Source organism: Dermacentor andersoni, chromosome 2 (genome assembly GCF_023375885.2).
Source record: "Dermacentor andersoni chromosome 2, qqDerAnde1_hic_scaffold, whole genome shotgun sequence".
NCBI classification, from domain to species: Eukaryota; Metazoa; Arthropoda; class Arachnida; order Ixodida; family Ixodidae; genus Dermacentor; species Dermacentor andersoni.
In genome coordinates, this window is record NC_092815.1 from 196,847,262 (window position 1) to 196,872,202 (window position 24,941).

The window sequence follows — 24,941 nt, forward strand, 5'->3', positions numbered from 1 at the left end:
CCACAATCTTCTTGGTCTTCTCAGGTAGAAGTCCGTGCTCCGGGGGCAGCTGTTGAAGACGGCGGCTTGCTCGGTGGTCCGGGACTACGTTGGTGTTCTGTTTGTGGTCTGGGCTGGGATCACGGCTTGTCGGGGGCGTCCTGTACATGGACGAAAAGCACCTCCACCAGATGTCACGTGGTAGTGACGGTGAAGAAAGAAGCAATACGGTGGAATACAAAACTAGCTTTTATTGGGCGAACCTGTGCCCACAAAAACAGGCTACACTTATAGCACAACGATAGCGGCGAACACGGTCGGCGATCGTCGGAAAACTGATCTGCGGGTCAAGCGGGTCGGCTTTTATAGAGCAGTCGTCGAATGTTCCAGACTAATCGTTCGGACCCGCGTGCCTTCCACAAAGTTCTACACCATTCGCGTCAGGTGATGAAATCAGATAACATAAGTCTCGGCGACAACAGACAGCGGATAGAAGCATCGATAACTTTCCAGAAACTTCGGATACATGCAGGCGCGTCCCATGCTGTGCGATTACATTTGTTAGGCGGCGAAACGTGGTTGCCCGATAAATATAAGTACACGTGTCAATATAGTCCGTCTGGCGTCACAAATGCCGGCTTTTCACGATCTCGTTCGTCCACTTCTATCTACCAGTAGCCGCTTTTGAGGTCCAGGGAGGAAAAGAATTTGGCATCTCGTATTCTATCTAGAGTGTCATCGATTCTTGGAAGTGGGTACACATCCCGCTTTGTGACGGCGTTCAGCTTCCGATAATCAATGCAGAAGCGCAAGGTCTGGTCTTCTTTTCTTTACAAGTACCACAGGCGACGCCCACGGACTTGCCAACGGCTGAATTACATCGTCTTCCAGCATTTCCTTAAGTTGACTTCCTATAGCTTCTCTCTCTTTTGGTGACACTCGGTAGGGATGCTGGCAAATAGTCCTCACTGATTCGTCGACAAATATTCGATGTTTGGCAATAGATGTCCGCCGGACTTTGGATGACATTGAAAAACATTCGGCGAACTCTCTTACGAGGGCCTCTATTTGCTCCTTCTGTCTGGGCGATAGACCTGGTTCGATGTCGATGGCTGCAAGGACAGAATCCGCATCTTAGAATTTCGATGTTGAAATCTCTGGGATGCTCAGGTCTGTAACTTGGACGAAGTTATTAAGACTGGCAATAACAGTTCCCTTCGTAACATGTTGCACCTCATTTCCAAAATTAGTGAGGAAAACGTTGGCACATCCACCACGCAGCTGAACAAGCCCTCTTGCCACGCAGATCCCTTTTTCGAATAGGAGACTGGTGTTGCTGTCAGCAATTCCTTCGCAGTCACTGAACGCGTCGCTTCTTACTGCGACGGCTACGCTGGATCTAGGAGGAAGCATCACGTCGTCATCGGCAATGTAAAGGGCGTCAAATTTTTCTTCAGTGTTGAATGCTGCGATAGCGTGCTTTGTTGAAAAGGAAACACATGATTCCCGCAAGTTGATTACAGCGCCATTATCCTGCAAGAAGTCCATGCCAATAATCAAGTCTCTTGAGCACTTGGGAATGACGATAAAGCTAGCGACGTACGTGAAGCCTCGTATTCCTATTGTAGCCGTGCACTTGCCAGTGGTGTCGATGAGGTGTCCTCCTGCGGTGCGAACTTGTGGCCCTTTCCATGGTATCAGCACTTTCTTCAGTTTCCTGGCAAGCTCACTACATATTACCGAGTAATCTCCACCTGTATCCACTAACGCGTTCACTTCGTAACCGTCAACAAACACACGTAAATCGGAACCAACGTCGCTCTTATGACACTCGTTTCTGAGTACTTCGTCGTCGCTCGGAGTCATCGATGGAGGTTCTTGTCTTTTCGCGTTGTAAGCGAGCTTACCTCCTGAGGTCGCTGACTAGTTTTCCCGACGCGGGCTCTGTGAACGGCGTCTGGGGGAGCTTGAAGACGGGCGAGGGCTCGGTGACCGATGCCTCTACGGCGCTGTTGATGGAGGTTGGTGTTTCTGGTAAGTGTATGGGGAGCTCTTACGAGTGGACAGATACTCTTCGATTTCAAATGGACGCTCACCATTTCGGGGGCAAGGTGCGTTGACCGGAAAGCCACGAAGCCCTGCCTGGCGATAGTGGCACATTCTGCACAGGTGGCCAGCCTCCCCACAGTGGTAGCAGAGGGTATTCGGTCAGGAGTGCGCCATACATCAGCCTTCCTGAATCTTCTCTCGGGTGGCGGCAGCGTAGTTCCAGGCATCGAGCTATTCATAGAAGAAGTGGCGGCGACGTCAGCACGTCCGGGAGCTTGCCGCATCACATCGGCATATGAGACGCTCGGTTGGCGCAGTAGTAGCGCTTGGGGCTGCGCACTGAGCTGTGGTTCCCGGACAAGCTGTCTTACCTCTTCACGAACCAGGTCTGCCAGCGAAGAGGGCGTTGGAGCGTTGTCGTCAAGCCGTAGCCTCTGGAGCTCTTCTCGCAATACAGATCGCACGAGCTCCCGTATGATCTCCACGCTGTTTCAAAAGAGGGCTGGAACTGCGTCTACAGAGGTGATGTTCACCTCTCGGTTGTACATCCTTGATCGCTGTTGCAACGTGCTTTCCATTGTTGTCGCCTTTGAACGAAACTCAGCGACGGTGCGCGGCGGGCTCTGAACCAACCCTACAAAGAGTTCCTGTTTCACGCCCTGCATTAGATGGCGTAGTTTCTTGTCCTCGCTCATGTTCGGATCAGCTCGGCGAAATAGGCGGCACATGTCTTCTACATACATCGCCACGCTTTCGTTATTCCGCTGGTTTCTTATTAGCAGGGCAGCTTCGGCCCTCTCCTTGCGGTTGGTACTCGGGTAAGTCGCCAGCAACTCCGGTCGGAAAGCACCCCACGACACAAATGTCGCGTCGTGGTTTTCAAACCACGTTCGAGCGCTGTCCTCTAACGCGAAGTAAACATTTCGTAGCTTGCGCTCTCCGTTCCATCCATTGAACTCAGCGACGCGCTCAAAGCGTTCCAGCCAGTCCTCGGCGTCTTCAAATGTGTCGCCGTGGAAAGGCTCTGGCGTCATTGGCGAGTTCAGCACGATGTGAGTTGGCGTGGTTTGAGTTGTCATCTCGGTAGCGTTTCCGCTTGCAGATGCTGACGCTCCGATCGAATCCGGTAAAGGGGAAAACTCGGGGGGCTCACCACGTAGGCGACGACTGCTGCGTTGGTGAACAGGAGTCAACTCGATGGGTCCAAGTCGCCGTGAGTCCGGGCTCCTTTCTCTTACTTGAGCAGGGCTTGAAATCATACCCCGCACCTCCACCAGATTTGTAACGCACAGTTGAGTGACGGTGCTTTAATCACTTCACCTTGGGCGAACTTGTGCCCGACAAACAGCTAAACGAGAGCCTCACTAGAACTTCCACAGCCGTTTTCGCAAGAGACCCGCACGTCTTATTCTTTTCTCGTGTCCCGCGCTGATGGCACGTTGCTGCGATTGCGCGTGCCTTGCGGGCCCGTGTTGCCCGCTTCACTGCCGCTATCTTTCGCAGGTAGCAGTAAGCAGCTGGACGGACGCATGAGGCGGCTGGCGCGTAATTTGAAATCATCTTGCGTCAATATACACCAGAAAAAGGGGAACCAAGAACGTAGTATCAACGATGGTCGACTCGGCTGTAAGAGGGAGTACCTATGTTCCGCTGCAAGACTGCACGGTAGTGGAGGCTGAAGAAGTGACTGTTGGTCTAGCGACATTGGAGGCTAATCGGATAGGACAGTCGCTTGCAATACTCTCTGGTTCACAAAGAACCTGCAGCGAGTATTTGCATGGCAGAATCAGTGACCGAACCCTCCGCATACACTGCTCAGTAGACTGCGAAAGACAACAGCAAACTGGCATAGAACCACATGAAGCGATCACCGTGGGCAAATATGTGGGCGCAGGTCAGCCAGACGTACCAAGGAGTCACCCAAGACACAGTGGAACGAATTTATACACGGACCGCAAACATAAGACCAGACACAAAGATAAATTCAGATAGTGCATTTAACAGGTATTGCGTTCTAGTCGCTAAACTAAGTTCCTCTTCTGTATCACTCAGTTCCAGTTATGGTAGAGTAGAGCCACAGTGGTGGGGTAGCGTTGGCTGGGGCGTAGCTCAGCGGCACGTCACTACAACCATGACTGGAGTCGGGCGCAGCGTAGCCTTTGCGGGTGAGGAACGGCGATGAACGCCGTAGTGCGGCCTATCTCGGCTACACAAGAGCCCGGGCGCAGCTCGGCCTCGGCAAGGCAGCACGTCGATAAACGCTGCAACACAGCGTGCCTCGGAAGCGTCAAGAGCCGGGGCGAAGCCTGGCCATGGCAGATCCGCCAGGTAGCCTTCGAGTACAGCGCTGTAAGTCGGGGTGAAGCCCGGTTCAGCAGGGCTAGGACAGGGGACGTGGGGACGTGGCCCGGCGCTTGATCCACAGTGCCCGGCGTGAGCTTCTCTAGCTCGTCGGCCCATAAAGCGGTGAAGGCACTTTTCTGCTTCTTGAGGGCGACGGGCTTGTGTGACTGTCTGTGACCATTAGTGCAATTACTATTAGACCACATGTGTCAGTGAACTCATCGCCAATTCCCTTCTTTTTTTCCCGGCTCTCTCTCTCTCCCTGTGATCTTTGCTTCCCCTTTCCCATTACCCCGGTGTAGGGTAGCCAACCGCACGCTTTTCTGGTTAACCTCCCTGCGTTCAGCTTTTCTCTTTCCTTCCTTCCTCTCGCTCAGCTCAGCTTGTTGGCGCCGTCGCTCGAACTGAACTCGCAGGACCCGCGCAGCATTCTCGCGCACACTCGCGCTTTTTGGCCACGCACACCGACACAAGCTTCTAATTGCTGCCCTCTTACAACACATCCTGCCGGTTCAAGAGCGATGAGGCAGTGATTGAGGTAAAGGCGGATACACGCAAATAGTACGTAACACAGAATGAGTGAAGAGTTCAACAGTCTGGGCGTTTGTGATTTGAAACCACGCACTTAGCACATGGAGCCACGAACAGACTACTCAGCGACACGAGATAGTCGGCTTAGGTAGTCTGCGCCAATATTATCGCATCCTCGAATATATTCGACGTATAAGTCATAGTCCATCAGGAGGAAACTCCAGCGTAGTATTCGAGTGTTGACTGAGTGTTCGAGTGTTGGCTGAGTATTTGACCGGTACTCCTTTGTGGTATTTCTCGATAAGCAAACAAAAGGAGCCTTAGATAACGATCCTAGTTCTTTCGGAATTCTTAGCACATACGACCGAGCAAGCGCTTCAAAGTGCTGTTAAAACACTCGAGCAGCCCATTTGCTATTCGGTAATATGGAGTTGTAGGTAATTATTTAACCTACAGTAGTCGACTGAACTCTTTCATGACCGAGAACATAAAGCTTGTCCCTCAATCACTGAGAATTTAGCATGGCAAACCCACTCGGGAAAACAATTTCATTAGGGCTTCTGCCACCAGTTTACTCTCAATAGAGGGCAGTGCGATAGCGTCCGGGTACTTTGTCGCAAAATCAACCATGGTAAGTATGTATCTGTTGCCCTTGTAAGATGTTGGAGATAAAAGACCGACGACATCGATGCCCACACGGGCAAAGAGGGTTTTTATGACTGGCATTGTGCCAAGTCGGGCACGGCCGACAAGCTGTCGAGAAACAGTCCGCTGACAAGCGTTGCAGGACTTCACATACTGCTTGGTTTCAGATTGCACTCCTGGACAGCAAAATTTAGCGAGAATGCGGTCAATCGTTCGAGATATACCTTAGTGTCCTGCAAGGAATCCCTCGTGTTCGACTTTCAGCACCGTCTGCCTCAGCTGTCTAGGTGCTATCAACTGTTTCTATTCCTTCCCAGATAACTGTTTGAGTCTCCGGTATAAGATTCCATAAGATAGGAAATAACATTCTTGCGATTATTTACAAGCATACTGTTGCCAACACTTTCATAACAACACTATAGAGACGCGTAATTCCTTTGGAATTCCTCGAGAGTCACCGAGGAAATCACAGAGGAGTCACCGAGTTCCTCAACAGTAGTCGCGGCGGCTTTAATACAGGTAGGCTGGAGGCGGAGCTTGTTGCCCCTGCCATTGTAGTGCTTTCCTTCGGAAATTCGTCTCGATCGTCTTGGGACACTCGCAGATACTCTACTATATTTTGCGAACACTGTCGGTTGTTGTCCTCACTGAGGGTGGATATCGACGGACTTGCTGGGGTATTCATGCTTCCCACAGTGCTTTCTAAATGGCTAATTTCATGTTGGGGCCGATGCTCCAGTAAGACTGCCTGCTCTGCAGGACGGGCACCTTGAGCGTTCCCGAGCACCACTTCATAAAGGGCGTTCTGCAGGCATTTTGCCAGCACGACGCCCGTGAGGAACGGCGTATCTATAACGACGATCGCCTCCGCCACGTAATCTGCAGTCCGGTCCAACAAGAAAACTGGACTTCTAGTTCCCGTATCTTTTCGAACAAATCTTACTCGTACAACGACAGTGTTGCAGCCGGTATCTCGAAGGAATGCTGCAGCCTTGCCCTCGAGGAATCCTTTTGCTACTGGCAAAGTACCTACTTCAGACACGGTCGAAGTACGTGTCGACGTGGTATTCATGACTCGGATGGCTTCCCCACTTTCAAGCACGACGTATCCGTCTTCTCGTACACCAGTCTCTCTTCTTCGCTTCTTCGGTCGACAACATGCATGATGCTTGTCGCTTTTCTTGTGTCTTTCCCATTTTGCCAGACAAACCGATCATGCCACTTGACTAGCCAGTTGTGCACTGGTTATTTCTCGTCCGAGACCAACAGTCGGATGCTCGATGACTGTTTGGTTACAAAAGAACCATTGAATGTGACGTCTAGGTGGTCTCTTCGTGAGCTCTGCCTTACGACCTATCTCTGTTGCGTTTTCCTTATACAACTTGTCCTTGCCCAGACTGCAAAGGTGTTGGGCGTCTAAGAAGCAGTCAGCGTTTTGAGCCAGGATGCTTAGTTTCTTGCAACTTTTCCCTTTCAAAAATACCCGCAGTGAAAAGTTAAAGACAAGTGGCCACCATTCGTAGCCCGGTCCCACGAAATGCTGGCCCCTCCAAAATTTCCAAGCCGCATGGCGCCGCGCTAACTCTTAACTCGCCGCGCCGGCACCTCTTGAATGCAACGCCTCACCAAGACCCTGGAGCCGACACCCATCGATGCCCCGCCAGCCTCCTCTCCTGCCGCCCCCGGTGCCACCATCACACTATCCCTCCCGTACTATTTTCCGGCGGATACGCGGAGTGGGCTAACCACATATACAACATTCAGAAACAACACGTCACAACACTACAAACCACCGAAGAGATCCCCGCAGTGGACACCCACCTCCTGCATTTGTGGGAGGCGCGCCGGAGCTTAACTAAACGGTGGAAAAAGCAGAAAACTAATCGCAAATTACGCGACCGCATAGCCAAACTCATAGAGCAGGCTGCAGCGTATGCTGCCGAACTCTTAGATTCAAATTGAATAGCACGCTGCGACGCCGCAGCTCATCAGATGAGCTCGAAGGGGACGTGGCGTCTCTTTCACAGTCTAATCGACCCCTCCCAAACGAGAGGGGAAACGCAAAAGCAGCTCCGGTGGGCTCTGCAAGGGTATCAAGGTACGACGGCGCAACTTGCGGACGCTCTGTGCGACAGATATCTCTGTCGTACGGAGGATCCGCCTGGGCCTGAGTACATATACTTTGGCAGGCCTAATGAAACACTTGATGTCCCTTTTGAGTTGCACGACCTTAAGGCGGCCATAGCGAAAATGCGCCGGGGTACGGCTCCGGGACGGGATCACATAACAGTGAACCTGTTGGCGAACCTACCGGACCCAGCCTACCTCCATTTATTAGAATACATCAAGCAGATCTGGGACGGGCGTCCACTCCCTCCCGAGTGGAAAACCTCACTTGTGACGTTTATCCCTAAAACAGGTCAGGCCGTGAATATGGACAACCTGAGGCCCATATCACTGACCTCATGTGCGGGCAAGCTTATGGAGACGATGGTTCGGGATCGCCTCTCTCCATACCTGGAGAGTAAGGGCTTCTTTGCAGTCACCCTCTTCGGGTTTCGCCCCCACATGTCTGCACAGGATGTCCTTCTCCAGCTGCACAGGGATGTAATACTACCCACAACTATGCAACACAATGACAAAGCCATCCTCGCCCTTGATCTGAAAGGGGCTTTAGACAATGTTAAACACGGAAGCATCCTGGCCAACTTGAGTTCTACCGATTGTGGGGCTAGGGCCTACGCGTATGTAAGAGATTTCTTGACTAATCGCCAGGCCTTCCTTCGGATTGAGGGCGAGGAATACGGCCCTTACATGATGGGAACACGGGGTACCCCTCAGGGAGCGGTGTTATCACCGCTCCTGTTCAACATAGCTATGATGCGCCTCCCAAGCCAACTGGCCCGGGTGGAAGGCATTCGACACTCGTTATATGCAGATGACATTACAATTTGGACCACTGAGGGGAGCCTGGGGGACATGGAGGCCCGCCTTCAACAGGCCGCTTCCATAGTCGATGCGTATGCTATGGACTGTGGGCTCCAATGTGCTCCAGCGAAATCAGAGCTTCTGCATGTCAGAGCGAACCCAAAGGATAGGACAGCAATTCACATCTCTCTGTCAGGAGGTCCTATTAGAGAGGTGGAGGAGCTCCGTATTCTGGGCCTTTTCATTCACCACAGACTCAGACCGGACTCCACCATTGTGAAACTCAAGAGAGTAGGCGAACAGGTAGGGCGTATGATCTGCCGCGTTTCCAACAAGCCGGGTGGTCTGCGGGGCAGGGACGCGCTTCGGCTCGTCTATGCCTTCGTGACTAGCCGGATCCTCTACGCCGTGCCATATCTCCGCACTATTAAGCAAGACGAGGCGCGAATAGACGCCATCATCCGCAAGGCAACTAAGCGAGCCCTGGATCTCCCGGTGGCTACCTCTAATGCCAAACTGAAGGCATTGGGGGTGCTAAACTCCTACCAGGAGCTGCGGGAGGCCCACCTCGTGAACCAGTACACGCGGCTCATGCAGACGGCCCCTGGGCGCCGCCTGCTAAACCGCTTACACATCCAACACGACTGCACTCCAGAGGAGACGGAGCATATCCCAGTACTGTGGCGCCATATGCTCTGGGTCTCCCCGCTCCCCCGTAACATGGACACCGACATGCACGAAAACAGACGACAAGCGCGGGCTCGGGCTCTTGAGAGACAACACGGCTCCCGACCCGATGTATATTATGTAGACGTAGCAGGGCCGTCGCCCACGGGATTTTACACGGCCGCTGTTGTTCACCAGGAAATGCACGTCGATGGACTCTCTTTTCGAGCCCCGAATTCAATGCGAGCCGAGGAAGTAGCGATAGCGCTTGCTGCCGCCCACGCCAATTCGAGAATCATCATTACGGACTCCCGAAAAGCATGTGATCATTACTTGGCTGGGGAGATCTCCCCCTTAGCTGCTTGCATTCTAAGACGGACTGCCACTGATCCAACACCGAAAAAAATCATTTGGGCTCCTGGCCATCAGGGCGTAGGAGGTAATGAGGCCGCTGACGCGGCTGCCCGAGCGCTTATTTACCGGGCTCCTCATCCCAGCTCTTCTGGCTCGGAGACTAACCAGCCGCTGCTGCGATTCAGGGAAATAATAACGCATTATAGCGACAACCACCGCCTTTTCCCAGCCCCTGCCAAGGGCCTGAGTAAGACGGAGGAGCGAAAATTAAAGCGCCTGCAGACAGGTACTCTGCTCTGTCCTGCAATCTTAAAGCATTACGATCCTAACACGGATGGGCGATGCCCGCACTGTGGGGAGACCTGTGATATCTTCCACATGGTGTGGGCATGTACTCAAAATCCCCACCTCCCCCCTTCCCCTACCCCTTCCAGAGAGGCATGGGAGACTGCCCTCCTCAACTGCTCCGCGCTTGAGTCCTAAAGGGCTCTGGTGAAACGGGCGAGAGATAGGGCATTGTCTTGCGATGTCCCGGACTAGGGACGCCGACCATGTAGCGGGGCCACTCTGTGGATCCCAAACTCTCTTGCAGCAATTAAATGTTTCCACCTCCACCACCACCGTGCCTACTCTGTCAACGCTCAATGCTACTAGCGACGTGAACAGTTCTTAGCCGGCAGCCCTAGCTCAGCCGGCTGCGTTCCTCCACTCCCCGCGCTCCACCGTGCATATTCCGGCCACATTCAACGCTCTGAGCAGCGCTGAGAGCTCTCACTCGACAGCCGCGTTGCAGTCGACGTTCGTTGCCGCAATGTCTACCAAGACCTAGCTCCATTATGTAAGCGACGCCAAGAGCCTCGGACGCCTAACCGTGTCACAACCCTGAGGGCTGTTTAAAATGTCTTACCAACTTGCCCAAACGTCCGTTTTAACCAGCAGCGTTTGCCTTCGCCTCCACGGATGCCGCCGCGTCTATTCCAACCACATTGCCGCCTGTTGCAACGAGTTGCAGCCAGACTTCTGCATCGCAGCCGACCACGCTTGTCGCAGCTCCTTCCACCGGATCGACCACTTCTGCCATGCTGGACAGTGCAAATTGTATGTCCGCCAATGACCCTCCCAATGTTTTGAGCTGTGTTCCTGTCGCCGCTACCTCCTTGACCACCGCGTATCCGGCTGACGACTCGTCGGTGGAGATGGATGTCACGACGTCCCCAAAAAGCGACCATAATACGCCATCAATGGAAAGCGGCTGGAGCCCCGTCAGTACCAGCCGTAAACCAAGCCTCCAACGCCCGCCATCGCACCGAGCTCATCTCAGTTGGAGTCCAACATCCGCCCGGTACCATCACTCCCAAGCTGCTTCTTTACGACTTGCTCGCCGCCATCATCTCCGCCGCCCATCTCTCCTCCAAAACCAGTGCAGACATCACCCTCCAGGCCAAGCCAGCTCGGAGCATTGTATTTCTGATAACACACTCCTCTCTCAACGCCCAGCTCCTACTCTCTCTCTCACGCACCTTCAGCACCACGATGAGCTAATTGCCGTCAAAACATATGCCCCCAATCCTCCAATTTCATGCCTCGGCGTCATTCATGACGTCGTCGGTCACTTTACTCCTGCCCAGCTCATACATTACCGTAAATCATCCACGACTGATATTCTCGCTGCTAGTATGATGGGAAGCACTGAATCAGTGCTCATAACCTTTGCTGGCACCGTCTTACGCCACTTCGTGTATTTTAAACGCGTCGCTTTTCGATGCCGCCCTCATGCACTCCCACGTGCACCCATTGTTTTGCTCTGGGCGACCGTGCTCACCAATGCCCTCAGCACAGCGTTCCGGTCAAGTGCCGCCGCTGTTCTGCTTCTCTACCCGCAGATTCTACCGCTTACGTGTGTGCCCGACCATGGAGCATTCATTGCCAAGTAAACACTCATCGCAGTCTCAACACAACCTGCCCCTTCCCCCTTGCTAAACAACGCGAGTGTGCCAAAACGTCGTTTCTCCGGTGCACAGCTTTGCGCCACGCCATGTAGACCACCTCTTCCTCCGCCTCTTCTTTCGCTCATCATGCATTCCCTGCACCTCAGCATCCATCACTACCGGGCTCCTACGCCACTACAGTGAACGGGCCCTCTGTACCAGCGACCTTTTCTTCCTCGACTATACCCTCCCCGTTTCTGATTGACATGAACCGCTCCTTCGATGTCCGGCTCACAATGCTGCAGCGCCACTATCGTGAACAGCAGCGCATGTCCCAAGATTTACAACAGCAAATCCACGCATTGACACCAACCCTCTAGACAACCACCTTCTCTCTTACATCCCAGCTTACCGAGCTAAATGAGCACCGTGCCACGTTCATCAGTCCATCCTCTAACGCCCAGGTTGGCCCATTGGCTGACCGGGAAGAAACCACCACCACCACCGCACACCACACTCGCTTGGTTCTGCTCGAAACTTCGATTGCCCATATCCTCTCCACCCACCAAGCCCAATCCAAGCAATTGGAATCATTCGCTTCTATGCTCGGGTCCCTCCTGGAGCCACTACCCCCGCCCATAAAGAAGGAACGTGTCCCCGAAAACTCTTCTGTCTCTAACCTATCCTAGAAGGCACGTGGAAAGGACCTCGAGATTCTGCAATGGAACTGCCGAAACCTTGGCCAAAATAAGGCCCCCCTCCACCAGTATCTGCTGACCCACGCTTCCTACTCCATTTTCTCCTTCTCCCGGACACGCGCATGGCCCGCAGCGTACCAGGTTACCGCGCCTAGCATGCTACGATGGCCCCGCCGCTTGCGTCCATTTATGTACGCAGCGGCGTCCTCGTCGTCCCACTTGATATCCCCTCCAGCCTCCATTTATATTTAGTTGGTGTGGTGTGTTACCAACCCCCTTCCCGCATCTAGTTCGCCTTAATGCCTTTCTACAATCCCCCTGTCACATCATCTTTATTCACTGCCTTGGGCAAGCTCCTTCATTCTCTTCCCTCCACCACCTATTTCCTCCTTGGGGGCGACTTTCTGTGGCCACAGGCTACATAATATCCGCCTATAAAGAGAAATAGAATTCCTAGAGAGGCTCGAAAAGACTTGGTAAAGAACATGATCTTTTTTTTTCACTACGATCCCGCACGCAATAGTAAAAAAACAGCGAAAAAACATTCTGCCGCTGACCGGCACAAAATTATATATATGGTGCGATACAATATTCTCCTTCATGCATGCACGATTGTTCATTGGCTTCGTTTTACTGACGCATGACGAAGACAAAAGTCCAAATAATGAGTGGTGAGATCAAAATTTAACGACCCATATTAACGACCCGCCAGTAGAACGGATTTATTCGACCTTGCCGAATCAAAGCCGTAGCATTAAGACCTGAAGCTGTTGTAATTAAATCACAGATCTGCAATTGCTCCCTACATACGTCTCGGCCATTTAAAAGGTCGACCACATATGACACATATGACAAGTACATCCGATGTATTGAAGCTTTATTATTTTTCTTCAATACGCGTGCTTTTGGGTTCTGCTTTCGTGTCCTTTATGCAGCGTCTGGAGGGTGCTTCTTAAGAGGAGGACCTGACACACGTACTTGTTTATACTTTATCGTGACCGTTTCGAGGCTCTAAAGATATCTTCATGTGCCGCGACTCCAGCGAAAAAAAGATAATAAAATAAAACTCGGGGCCAATACACTCTGTGAAGGTGGAACGCCAGCGGAGCCATCGTTGTGCTCCCAAATTCGCCCCTAATCCACTGTGTTAACGTGGCGATCGCCGTTATCGCCATGGTGGTAGCTGCTATCGTTGTGCTTTCAGTGTAACTTGCTTTTGTGGGCACAGATTCGCACTATAAACTGTTAATTTCGTGCTTCACAGTTTGCTACTGTGTTGTTGACCGTCACTACCACGTGAGGTCTGGGTAACTGCGCTGCGCGATAACATTTGTTGGCCGTTGAAACGCGGTCACCAGTGAAAGATAGACAAGTACACGTGTCAATAGGTACGCACACAAATTCTCGTATTACTTCTGTTTTTAAATGCGTAAGCATTTCTATGCCTACGCAAACAGAAATGTGTCCGTCACATAAAGCAGTGAGCGGCTCATACCACCTTAAGCAATGGCTCATACCCACGTAAGCAAGCAAAAAAAGATATCTACTTCTGTTTACTGTTCTTGAAAAGTCTGCCTATTGATCACTAATCTACTGACCATGCATATCCATGTGGTGAGACGTAAAAGGTTTAGCCTATAATGAAGCGATTCTGCATGAAAATCAGCAGCTGAGTCTTCGCACACGAAGATTTGTTGAAGGACCCGAAAATTCCATGGAACTTCAGCCACAAACAGCTTCAGTGTAAAAATAGTCCCGTCGCACGTGTCGCAATGTCACCTTAGAGGGCTGTGTTCACTGGACTGCGATTTCAACGACGCGGCTCGTGCGACACGCCGGGGTGCTCGCTTTCCAGAATTCCTGCGCACGCCTCATAACGCATCAAATTCAATGCAGAACGATGAATCTAGTTTGAACAGAAGCAAATAATACGCTTGTTCTATTGTCTCAAAATGCTTTCAAGAATAGATTTCTCTAGGGGTGCTTCACCGCGGTTACTGAAGTTCAATGCGGGAAGACGTAGAGGGCACTAATAACTGGATGTTGAACGCGGTGTATTGTCGGGTGTCTTCTATGTCCGTGCCATTCTGCCTATGTTACAAGAAATTAGAAGATGCCCATCAGCAAGCCCATATAGCTACCCTCATGGCATAGACAGTATTCGGTGTTCTGCTCCAGTAAAGTCGTAATGCCAGCACAGTGAGATCCTCGTGCTGCCAGTGCTTAGCGCCAGTTTCACTGAAAAAAAAAATTTACGTGCGACTATTGCTTGAAACTGTACATAAACGATACCTGCTACCAGCCGCATTATTGCACCAAATGGATAAGCAACCAGCAACCCAAAAGAACAAGCCATAACCCAAAATGAAGCCATAAATGTTTAGAGTGTGAATACGGAACGCGGAATGCATTTCGGAATAGGTTAATTGACCAAAGTAGGAACGTTCGAGCAAAGGAAGAAGGTTCAATTTAGCCTGGTATTGCCTAATACACTGTAATCTCAAAATGTTTCATCTCCTTTAACTGCCTGGCATTAACCCAATGCTCAAAACAATGGAAACGGATTCAATGCCATGGTGTCGAATGGCTTCTTGAATCTCCATAGTATACTGGATATTGTTCTGCTGGTAAGTATCAAACATGGACCCTATCTGTAAGCCCTTGAATGGGCTTTCTTCGTGAATATATATGAACAGCCATGAAATGAAATGGTTTTCTTTGCGAATTTCATAATTGAAAGATCGCGAAATTTTGGAAGAGGCGAAATTATAGCTTTTATATATCGGCAAGATAGGTCTGCCTGAGTAGAAGAAGTACATATATTTAGCATTCGTGTGCGTCCTGATGTGTGGATGTGCCTGTATCTTGCTTTCAGTAGTATAATTGCACTGATCTAAGCGCCTTTTCAAGACATTACAACACATATATTCATTGGAAGTTGCGTTAATATCTGCAAAATAAGGCCACCCAGTTATAACTAAGATAGCCAACACTCTCGGGAAAACAGTGATGCAGATCGAATGCACTTCTTGGAATAGAGGTGAGGCGAATTATTTACGCAGTGGTCATGTGTGTCTAATTCAATAGGCAGTGCGAAGGTGACTAATTTATTGCAACGTAATGTTTATACAGGTCGATGAACTCACTCAAGAGTCAGCTAACTAGGGCTCAGACGAACCCGCAAGGCAGTGTTGGTGTGAGCCCGGCTGTGTAGAATTTTTGTAAGCCATAGTGCAAGCAACCTCAGCTCACTAGAACTTTGACGAGTCTGAGAGAAAGTTTCGGTAAGTAAAATTTTTGCGGACCTCAGCCCCGAAGATGATTCAGGAAAAAAAATTATTATGCACTAGACCCTTCTCACAACTGCTAAAGAAATCTTAGTCCAGAGATTATTGGTCAGGAGAGTTGTACGTAGAGAAAAGTCGACGCATGCGTTAACACACTTCAGGCTTTTATGTTCCCCTGTGTAACATATTCCTTGGACCAATGATGGAGCACGCAAACCAGAAGTTTAAAGGAACTGTTGAAATAGGTAGATACATATAAGCTGGCATAATATTGATGATTTTTTTTGGTTATGCAGAAGAGTAGCGTGGTCAAACAAAGTTTAGCCAGTCAGCATTTAGAGCTTGTATAGGCGCAAAAACGAAAAAGAGACAACCAGAGATGACACCACCGCTACATTTGAAGAAGCTTTATTGTAAGCGAGAACAATATCAACCAGGTGTGTTTAGACGTGGACGTGCAGACGTGGACGGCCTGATTTTAGTCGACATTAGGAGAATAAATTCTAATTCGTGAAGGTGCATGACCTGGGAAGCTGTTTAACACATCACACAGAGGTGACACTGACTTTTCAACAAAGGACGAACTCATTTACGTTGATATTTATATACATTTCAGCGCACGACGGGACTGCCGCCCCGAGAACCCGTAGGAAACTAGACACGCGTGACGTTTCGACTGGACGGCCACCACGGGAGAGCGGAAGGCATTAGATACGCATGCGCTTGAAACTCAGAGAAAGAGAGGGCAATGCGAACGTAGAAATAGTCGACGCGGGTTAAAGTGTAGCATCTGCTTTTATCAGCTTAATATCTGATGAGGGTTCTATTTGGCCCCAAGATATTAAACTTATGTTTGCAAGTTGACAGAGTGTTTAAAGCTTGCTTCACCTCCGCGGCGGGTCGTCCCGGTATTGCACTATCTACAGGAACGGGTTTAAGCAAAATGGTACACTCAGCAACTTAACCGGCGTTGAAACCCTCAGGACAGCAACGGCAGGCACAGACATTCATTCTGGACCGACAACACAAAAAATGCAATATAAAAAAAAGAAAAATGCAACATGAGATAAGACTACAAACCATAAGAAGCCAAGCAATCCGCATTTTACACATGAGCAACAGCAGCAGTGAAAGAAAAAAAAAGCTACAAATTCAGTTATTTTCAAATATTGCTGAAGAACTCAAAGAAGTGCGTAACAGGACAGGAAGTGACATCGATGATAAGGCGTAAAAGTGCGTTTAACAGGCATGCTAAACGACGATGTAGCAATTGAAAAGCATAGTTAGTGCGAGGATGTGGCTCATGCCAGCGTTCAGGCGACCTTCTGCTGTATCCTGTTCTGTTTATAGTTAACTACGTTAAGGACGTAACGTATGTATGGTTTTGTTTCTTGTCATTACGATAGGTTAACGACAGCCTGAAATCTAACATAGAGTGCAGCGTGAGCAATTTGAACTGTTTGAAGAGAGGTGCAATACGAGCATCTGCTGAAGCGTTACAGATAGTACAAATTAGTTTTTTAAAGCAAAAATAATTGATTTATGCTGGTAAGAGGCGTCGTATTTCAAACCAGACAGCACTACTGTATGTGACGCAGGAAGAGAGCATTCTAGAATCAAAGTTCGACATGCGTGGCAGCGTTTCCAAATGGACAGCATTCCAAGCCACTTGCGCAAGTTTTCCTGTTGTAAAGAAGTGTCTCTATGACCCGCCGTGGTTGCTCAGTGGCTATGGTGTTAGGCTGCTGAGCACGAGGTCGCGGGACCGAATCCCGGCCACGGCGGTTGCATTTCGATGGGGGCGAAATGCGAAAACACCGGGTACTTAGATTTAGGTGCACGTTAAAGAACCCCAGGTGGTCGAAATTTCCGGAGTCCTCCACTACGGCGTGCCTCATAATCATAAAGTGGTTTTGGCACGTAAAACCCCATAATTTAAGAAAGTGTCTCTATGTGTAGCCGCTTCGCCAACGCGTGGCTCGGCTATGGTCGCGCTGCGGATTTGGGCTGCTTGCCGTTCCTGGTAGCTGTGCCCTTTGCATAACGAGCTGCCAATAAGCCTCTTCTGAATTGATGGAGGTGTTGGTCTTCAAAACCCCGTCGGTTGAAACCCCGGAGCTGCGATGAACAAAGCGCGCCATGGCTTGCCACGACTTGGATGAGCTGTTGGCCCGTCATGACCAACAGCTCATCCCAAACGGCGCCGTCGCAACTGTCTGTCGACTGCACGGGCGTTCCACGACAACGGGACCCCATGATCTTCAGCAGTGCAGATGAAGAAGACGTGGAAGACTGGTTTACGTCATACGATTGGGTAAGCGCGCACAACTATTGCGAAAACCCAGCCAAGTTAACTCCCGTCATCTTTTATCTGGCTGGCCTAGCCCAACTCTGGTTTCACAGCCACGAATGTGACGTACCTACATGGTCAGTCTTTAAGACTGCCTTTACGAATGTGATCAACCGCCCCACTGTTCGCAAGCTGCGTGCTGAACGCTTGCGCGCCCGAGCACAGCAGGCGCCTGAAACGTTCGCCAGCTACATTCAACACGTCGTGGACCTTTTAGAGCGAGCCAACGCCGCCGTGCCCGAAGCTGACAGAATTCAGTACATACTGAAAGGCCCTGATGACGGTGCATTCCGGATGCTCCTAGCCAGGAATCCGTTCGGCGATGAAATCATCAGCCTATTCCAAAGCTCTGATGAGTTAGGCAAGCGACACGCTTCGACTCGGCATCCGCTGCGAAGTGACCACTCGTTGGCGAGCCATGACACCATGCATGGCCAATACTGATTCTTTCAGCAGGTGAAGGACTTAGTCCACGAGGAATTTGCCCGCCAACTTTCGTTAGTCACCTTCCCTCAGGAGCCCGCTTCCAGTCTTCCAAACACGCTCGGCACCCTAATTTCCGAAGAGGTCGCTCAAGTTGTCCTTTCTGCAGAACACCAGCCGCCTGCAGCCGCAAATCTCAAGACTCCACTGGCAGTATAGCATGTCATACGCCTGTCCCCTATGCGCAAGAAGTCTTACCTGTCGGTCAAGCCTCTTACGTATACGCAGGAATTACGCAGGCCTCCACCGGCGCCTTTCTCGTCCCAGTCCCAACCTGTGCCACCGGAAGCCTATGCTGCATCATGAACCGCAAGAAGGGCTAATCCTTGGAGGACGCCTGACAATTGTCCCATCTGTTATTCGTGCTGCACTGCCGGACACGTCGCTCGCCCGATATTGCCGCCGTCGCCCTCAAGCGTTCGGTGATGCCTCTCGACCGTTCCAGTACGGCAGCCAGCCCTTCCGCCAATACCCCGCTCCTTCCCCTCAACCGTATGGACGTGCTGACCTCCAAGAATCTCCGACGCTTCGCTTGCCATTCCCTCGACGACGCTGACTCTCCCCATTGCGTCGGCGACCCGCAGCATCCGAACAGAAAAACTGAACGTCGCAGTTCAGGAGGCAAGAGCTTCGCCCCATTCGAACTGTCTAACTCCTCGCGCCTGTCCTGTTAACGTGGTCGAAATTTTTAAAGAAGGTGTTCCTACATTCGCTGTTGTGGATACCGGCGCAGCCGTTTCTGTGATAGCCACTAAACTGTGCCGTTCACTGCGCAAGGTGACCACGCCGCTTTCTGGACTGTCGCTTCGTACAGCAAGCGCGCAGCGCGCCAGTCCTCACGCAGCCTCAACTGTACGTGTGCTTATACACGGCATTGTTTATATCGTGGTGTCTATTGTTCTTCCTGCCTGTTCGCCATACATCTTCCTCGGATGGGACTTCTTGTCGCATTATAAAGCTGTAATCGACTGCGTACGTGCGGAAGTGGAATTTTCCCCTCCGAGTGACTCACTATTGCTCGAAGACCGTGATCGCCCTTCTGAACTTGCCGTGCGCGAGGACACGGATATTTCGACTGGCTCCTTCGCCCTCTTACCTGTATCCTGCGATGGCATCACTGACGCAATCGTCCTCTTCACGCCGTCCGCCGTCTTCATGAGCCATAAAAGTCGACCAGTACCCTTCGCAACGCTTGACATCACCGGCAGCTGCAGCAATATAACTTCTACAATCCCCTCTGTGCGCCTATTACGTTGCTCGTTGGTGAATGCCTTGGCTTCGAGGAGCACTTCTACCCTTCGTCTTTAGTGAACGTCCTCGGAGAATCTTGATGTCGACCCCGGCCAAACATCTGCGATTTCGACGCTTCAGAAGACGTTCAGCAATACGTTTTCAAGTGCCATCGCAGATACCCTCACACCTGCCGAATGCGCCGACCTTCTTGATCTCCTACACCACTTTAGAACTTCATTCGACGTTTCACAACTTCAACTGGGCCGCACGTCGGAAGTGCAGCATTACATTGACACCAGTTCGCATCAGCCGTGACGTCAAGGACCATACCGCGTCGTGTCATAACTGCCCAAGTCGAAGATATGCTGCGCCGTGACGTTATTCAACCTCCTCACAGTCCCTGGGCAACGCCTGCCATTCTCATCAGCAAGAAGGACGGGCCCATTTGCTTTTGCGTCGACTACCGCCGGGGTAATAGGTAACTTGTAAGTAAGGTAGTAAGGTAACAGGCTTCAGGGGCGAGAATTTTAGCGTGATGCCTTTCGGCTTTCCAACTCACCTGCTCCGCCTCAGAAATGTTTTGACCTGTCTAACGAACGCTGGCCTCCAACTCAACCTCAAATAGAGCTGCTTCGCGGCTCGGGAGCTCACCATCTTAGGCCACGCTGTGTCCAAGGACAGTGGTTTTGAAGACTAATCCACTTAGAAGACTTAAGTCCCAAGAAAGGGTTTCTGTGCTTGCTGCCAGCCAAGAGCACAATTAGGGAAAGCCACCATAAACTATTTCAAGAATGTTTGAAGCAATCATGAACGAAAGTTCAGGAGATACCCTTGCCTGCATGGACAAAGCTGTGTTCAAGGCACTGAAGCTGCATTTTCTCAGTTATGTTATGTCAACGTTCAACAAGACACACCATGAAGAACTTTTGATAGCCTGCAAATTGAGCGTTTTGGGTGCCATGCAAATGGAACTAGAAACAGGAAAGTTAAGAAAGAAAATTCATCCGTATGTGGTGTAGGTATGAAAACACAACTACTTCTTCGCCTGAAAGGTGCCTGTTATTTTCAAACGCTCCTTGAACCTCAGCACGATAACTTTGTCTCAAGGCATTCAACTATTCCAGCGCAGTCCTTTTTTCAATGTTGAATCTAGGAGTCTGTAGAAGCCTTAGCAAGTAGCATTGAGGCACACTTTTCAGAAGTAGGAAAACATTTTATTTTGAAGTTTTAAGTGGGCATCGAGTGCATCGTGAGTGAGCATCGCCGCGTTACTTCTCCAACTGCGTTCACAATCACGGACCACCATATGGATGCTTTCAGGCAAAGCGGAGATTCCAAGACTTGTCGACTGCCTTTTTAAACAGTTTGTGCTACGACCATTCTTGTTATCTTAGTCTGCACCTGTAATTATGGCAGAAAATAAAGTGAAATCCGAACCGCTCGCTTATGAACTACCGCCAAACATAACGCCGCTAAAGTAGCGCTACAGTTTATGTCCACGCATCGATGATCTTATATATCTTATAACGACAGCAGGTTGAGATCTTTGCGAGACGTTCATGTTAGGAAACGATAGTAGTACACCGAGAGGCAAAGAAGAGAGATATGGACAACGCAAATTCCAAGCTAAATCCCTTCATCAAATCACTGTACTTTTAAACATCCGATGTCTCATGAAAAAATCGCCACGTTGAAATGCAGGACGGACGCATTCCTGAAACGGATTCTATTAACTCTAAAGCTGATTTTTAATGTGTTTTCTAATCCTCTTGGACTGAAAAACTCCCCCACCTTACTTCAATGGTGTGTTTGAAAAATATTGTGAACTATTGCATCATATTTTAATATTTTCTAATGTATTTTTGCCGTATATAAGTCATACGCATTGCTGAAAGCCCTGTAAATCGAGAATAACGAGGATAAAGCTCAAACTTTGTTTTGCTCAAAATTGTCTTCACTATTTAGGTTCCAGGTCTTCGCAAGGCACAGTAACGTCCACAAAAGTAAATTATTGAAATAGTTGGCACCACAGTTAACCTATAGCCTATGCTGTATAGTTAGCCTATACAGTTAACCTGCAGTTTATGATTGAAAAAGCGGAGCTGAACCTTCCACCGAGCTTCAGAAATTGCAGATTAGCAAATTTGCTGGAAACGTTCAAGGCTGCCACTTTCTTGGGATCAGCAGGAGTGTTCTACGTAAAATAATTAGCACCTATCCAACGTAAACATGTTTAAATGTTTGAAGAGCTGCCTGGTCAACAAGGCAGAAGATAGCATGCTCGGCATTTCAGTTACATATGGCAATGACTAAATTACAATTTATTTACTCAAGGAACCCTTTGGGAGAAACTGAGTTACCGTTAACGTTCAGAAGGGCCGACCACTGCAGTTGAAATCAGTGGCTTCAGCCAACGACGTGATTTCTTTGCGACTTTATTTTTATCACGCAATTAGGAACGTTCTAAACCTTGGTGCTTTGGGGGTCAGTCAGGAAGGCTTGACCGCATTATTAACTATTGTAGAAATGTCTTTACCCCAGCAGACCGTGCTTCGCTTTTCCCAAAAACAATCCGGCAGCATAGACACAAGTAATGATTTTGTGGAGCTTACCGGAATTTTTTAGGAGGAACAGCAGATATGACGTTTTCGAAGCAGCTCAGAAAAATTGAACCCTTCAGGGAGAATTCAGGCCCGAGCAAGTGGAATGTGTTTCTCATCAGCTGCTAAGATGATTACAACTTGCGGGCATCGTAAGAAGCTTGCCTTATTTATAACCGACAGAAATGCCCTTTTAACAAGTGCGACAAGAAGATGTTCCCACAAGAGAAAAACAAAGCAAATCTTAAACCAACTAGTAGTTCCTTTCAGCGCAGTATGGCGCAAGGTCTGTTACTGAACACGAACCGAAAACAGTATTGATCCACAACTTTCGATGGAGCTGAATCCGAAGACATACGGATATTTTTGAAACCTGTGTGAACCTCAACCGAACCTGAACGAAAACAAAATTATGTGGGTTACAATTTCGGCAAGAACGGGTTTAAGAATATCAGGCGACAACGAATGCTCAATAGTCAGTACTATTTTTTGAATACCTGCTTCCATCGGCGCACGCTACTAGGAGAATGTTAGGATTAACTGGTTGCATTGCGTGCGAGTATTGAGATTAAAAGCCGTTATGCAGCTTTTATCCTGCCATCCTTACCGCTTATGTACATCAGTGTTGTTATGTATAGTAAATAAACTTCAACTTCAATTCAAAACGATAGACGATGAGTAAGTGCTGGTAACTGCTGCCGTCTCGACAGAGACTCTTGCAATTCCAAAGTTGGTCATACGAGTTGTGTTCTGTGGCCGAGAAGTTGTTTTAGGGAGGACGCCGCAGATTGAAAAATTCTGGTTACTGTACCATTTCTGCTTAGAGTAAACTTTAAATTGAAGATAGATAAACTAGATAAGCACGGAGACCGGAAAAGACGATCTCCTCGAAGAGATAAATCAGCGAGCTTAGCTGCATGGCTTACTGTAACCATAACACTGCAGTTGCTAATCACTCTCGGCACCGTCTCAATGAGAAACAGCGGCTCTAAACACCACGCAAATTTGGCAGTTCTGGCGCGCTATGCTTCAAAGCACGTTTGGTGCTTAGCTTAACAGAGTACAACTCTCTTGGAGTTGTATAAATTGTGAGTGGGTCACATCGAGTGTGTCACATCCCTTTTTCTTCCACCCTTAGCCAGCGCAAGCCTACGCCTCATGCAAGGAAGGTCGACATACAGTTCAGCACAAACCGCCCTTGCTCATTATCTAGAAGCTGCAATGTCTTCACGTTAATAAGAAACATGGTAACCTGTGCGAAATGTCAAGTTCTGGCTTCTTTCCTTGCTACAAGCTAGGCGTTTGAAGCTATGATTGATCTTATACGATGCGTACTCGCGTTGTGACATGTGAAAAGCAAGACACTTCACGCTCATTAGTGATGGTCGTGACAGCCCGCCGCAGACTGGCGCTGGGCAGAAATGAGTGAATGACGTACAAGTCACAAGCGCGATTTCCAGGAATAAGATTTTGCTGGCAACTGCTAAAGTTCAGGCTCACAGTTCATGCCACAACTGCTTCGCACGCTCTCCTATGTATTACCTAAGTCAACGCTCATTTTCACCTAAGAAACGAATCAAAATTTTCGATTGAAATTTCTAGGAGAAATACGCGCTTGTGACTTGTACGTCATTCACTCATTCACTCATGCTTCTGTTCAAAGCAGATTCATCGTTCTGCATAGAATTTGATGCGTTATGAGGCGTGCGCAGGAATTCTGGAAAGCAAGCACCCCGGCGTGTCGCAGGAGCCGCGTCGTTGAAATCGCAGTCCAGTGAACACAGCCCTCTAAGGTGACATTGCGACACGTGCGACTGAAACTATTTTTACACCGAAGCTGCTTGTGGCTGTAGTTCCATGGAATTTTCGTGTCCTTCAACAAATCTTCGTGTGTAAAGACTCAGCTGCTGATTTTTATGCAGAATCGCATCATTATAGGCTAAACCTTATACGTCTCACCACATGGATATGCATGTTCAGTAGATTAGTGATCAATAGGCAGACTTTTCAAGAACAGTAAATAGAAGTAGATATTTTTTTTTTGCTTGCTTACGTGGGTATGAGCCATTGCTTAAGGTGGTATGAGCTGCTCACTGCTTTATGTGACGGACACATTTCTTTTTGCGTAGGCATAGAAATGCTTACACATTTAAAAACAGAAGTAATACGAGAATTTGTGTGCGTACCTATTGACACGTGTACTTGTTTATCTTTCACTTGTGACGGCATTTCAACGGCCAACAAATGTTATCGCGCAGCGCAGTTACCCAGACCTCACGTGGTAGTGACGGTCAACAACACAGTAGCAAACTGTGAAGTACGAAATTACCAGTTGATAGGGCGAATCTGTGCCCACAAAAGCAAATTACACTGAAAGCACAACGATAGCGGCTAACACCATGGCGATAACGGCGATCGCCACGTTAACACAGTGGATTAGGGGCGAATTTGGGAGCACAACGACGGCTCCGCTGGCGTTCCACCTTCACAGAGTGTATTGGCCCCGAGCTTTAATTTATTATCTTTTTTTTCGCAGGAGTCGCGGCACATGAAGATTTCTTTAGAGCCTCGAAACGGTCACGATAAAGTATAAACAAGTACGTGCGTCAGGTCCCCCTCTTAAAAAGCACCGTCTAGACGCTGCATAAACGAAACGAAAGCAGAACCCAAAAGCACGCGTATTGAAGAAAAATAACAAAGCTTCAATACATCGGATGTTCTTGTCATATGTGTCGTATGTGGTCGACCTTTTAAATGGGCGAGACGTATGTAGGGAGCAATTGTAGATGTGTGATTTAATTACAACAGCTTCAGGTCTTAATGCTACGGCTTTGATTCCGCAAGGTCGAATAAATCCGTTCTACTGG

The 24,941-nt window shown here is 49.4% G+C and overlaps 1 pseudogene; it reads left to right on the forward strand.

The window, feature by feature from the left end:
• Positions 1-16,170: 16,170 nt before the first annotated feature.
• Positions 16,171-16,350, forward strand: LOC126541065 (U2 spliceosomal RNA; annotated as a pseudogene).
• Positions 16,351-24,941: the final 8,591 nt, after the last annotated feature.